The following is a 2,680-nucleotide window of genomic DNA, read 5'->3' as shown; positions in this document are numbered from 1 at the left end:
GAGAGAGAGAAAGACAAAGAGAGAAAGAGAGAGAGAGAGAGAGAAAGAGAGAGAGAGAGTTATTGAAAACTTAAGCATACACGTGTTTGTGTATATATGTGTATATATATATGAAAAACAAAATCATTGAAAAGACAAGAATATATGTGTATGTGTGTACGTATGTATATATATATATATATATATATAATGTGCATACTCACACATGTGTATGCATCTGAAAATGAATATACATTTCAAAATTATTATTATTATTTATTCATGAAAGATAAAAGTTAGTATCATAAAATTCATACCTGACAGAATTGATTTCTGAGAATAAAAGAGGGAATGTAAATTCACAGACCAACACAGATGTGTGTATAACATTTATGTCTAATGTATGTATGTGTGTGTATGTATATATATACATATATATATATACATATATATATATGTAGTTTTCATGATATATGAAAGCGAATGTCTCTATGTTACCAGTTGTAGGCCACAGTTATTCACCTGGACAGCGGAGGGACATTTTTTTCCCCAAGGAGGTCATGGAGGGTGTGACTTTTTTTGAAACTTTCTTAAGAAAGAAAAATAATAATAATAATAATAATAATAATAATAATAAAAGTAAAGGATGTTCTGTATGCGACAGTTCTGAGTGACTCAACATTTCTAAGACTAACAATAGATCACGATTATCCACAATTGTTTTGAAAGAATTTATGTGAAATTAGTGAATTCCTGTGATTGTAGTTATTTTTTGTGTTTATAAACCTGCGCAAGGCCAAGTATGGCTGCTTGTGCATGTGTTATTTCTTTACTACCCACAAGGGGCTACACACAGAGGGGACAAATGGATTAAATCAATTATATCGACCCCAGTGTGTAACTGGTACTTATTTAATCGACCCCGAAAGGATGGAAAGGCAAAGTCGACCTCGGCGGAATTTGAACTCAGAACGTAGCGGCAGACGAAATACCGCTAAGCATTTCGCCTGGTGTGCTAATGTTTCTGCCAGCTCACTGCCTTTTATGTGTGTATGTATGTATGTATGTGTGTGTGTGTGTGCATGATAATTAACTTGCTAATTAAAGATCCACATTTTCATCTCCATTCGTTATTAGTGTACCACAGACAAAACATCCTTTGCACACCATCAGGTCAGTAATGACCCCTAGTGACTTCATTGACAGACACTGTCAGGAGAGAATACAGTGGGGTGACTCCCTTTAGGGCATTTGTAACAAGAAACCATCTTGCTTACTTGATACTGACTTCAGTTCAATCCATCTCCCTGGGTTGCCGCACAATGCTGCAGAACATTTTGTTTAACATTTTAACAATCTTAGGGCTCTGGACTGCTAAGTCCATCTTTGTGGAATTTGAATAAGGAATCTAAAGAACCAGAACGAATACCTGAGTAGGAATTTTGTCTGACACTTGACTGATTCTGTCAGTTTGCTACCTTCAAGACAATGCTCTTAACTCTTAAAAACCACCAAGCGGTTGATGGGTAATGTCCACTACAGTTTGTGTGTGTATAGAGGCATATATATATATATATACATACATACATATATATATATACATATATATATATTGCTCTTCATATTGCATTTAATGTAATGCTCGCATTACTTAAATAAATTGTAGTAGCATGAAACGTGCGTATTGCAATCACTTTTGAAATCCGTGTTGCTTATTTTTTGATTTGATCACCTATCTTTTGGGATACGATATTCGGGTGCCTACGCATAAGTACCATATTCAACCTTGAATCTATATCTAAACCGTATATATATATATATATATATATCATCGTCATCATCATCGTTTAACGTCCGCTTTCCATGCTAGCATGGGTTGGACGATTTGACTGAGGAGTGGTGAAACCAGATGGCTACACCAGGCTCCAATCTGATTTGGCAGAGTTTCTACAGCTGGATGCCCTTCCTAACGCCAACCACACCGAGAGTGTAGTGGGTGCTTTTTACGTGCCACTGGCACAAAGGCAGGTCAGGCGGTACTGGCAACGGCCACACTCAAAATGGTGTATTTTATAGTACTGGCAATGGCCACACTGCGGGACTGGCAACGGCCACATTTCTGTGTGTGTGTGTGTGTGTGTATGTGTGTGTTGAGCGACTTTTTAATCTGATTGTATCTATCTTCACTGGAGGCTGATGTTGTCCCTGAAATTATTTATAAATCCCTATGATTACTGATTGATCCCTTTTATGACTAACTCATCTATTAACATATGCTAAAGAATAATTTCATGTAGATCATATGACCATATACACACATATATACACACACACACACACACATTGCCACATACACATATATACATATGCCTATGACAAAAGTTTCACTGACAATATTGTCACACTCCAATGCTGAAGTCAGTCAAGCGTGACATACAGAAGCAATCGAACATCTTTTTCTACAGAAATAACTGAAAATAATGTTTAGTTAGAAATACAGAAAAAAAAAAAAAGAAGATTAAGTAAGTATAATTATATAATTAAAAAATATTCGGACTTTCGAAGTAAGTTGAACATTTCTGAAAATTATAATAATGACAAAATAAAATGGTAAAAGAAGGGGAAATGGTCGTTGTTGAAAAAGTCTTGTTATGATCAAAGGAAGAAATAGTAACTCTTATGGCACTAAATTTTGTTGGCC

Source organism: Octopus bimaculoides, chromosome 27 (genome assembly GCF_001194135.2).
Source record: "Octopus bimaculoides isolate UCB-OBI-ISO-001 chromosome 27, ASM119413v2, whole genome shotgun sequence".
In the NCBI taxonomy this organism is placed as follows: Eukaryota; Metazoa; Mollusca; class Cephalopoda; order Octopoda; family Octopodidae; genus Octopus; species Octopus bimaculoides.
This window is presented reverse-complemented; position numbering follows the sequence as displayed.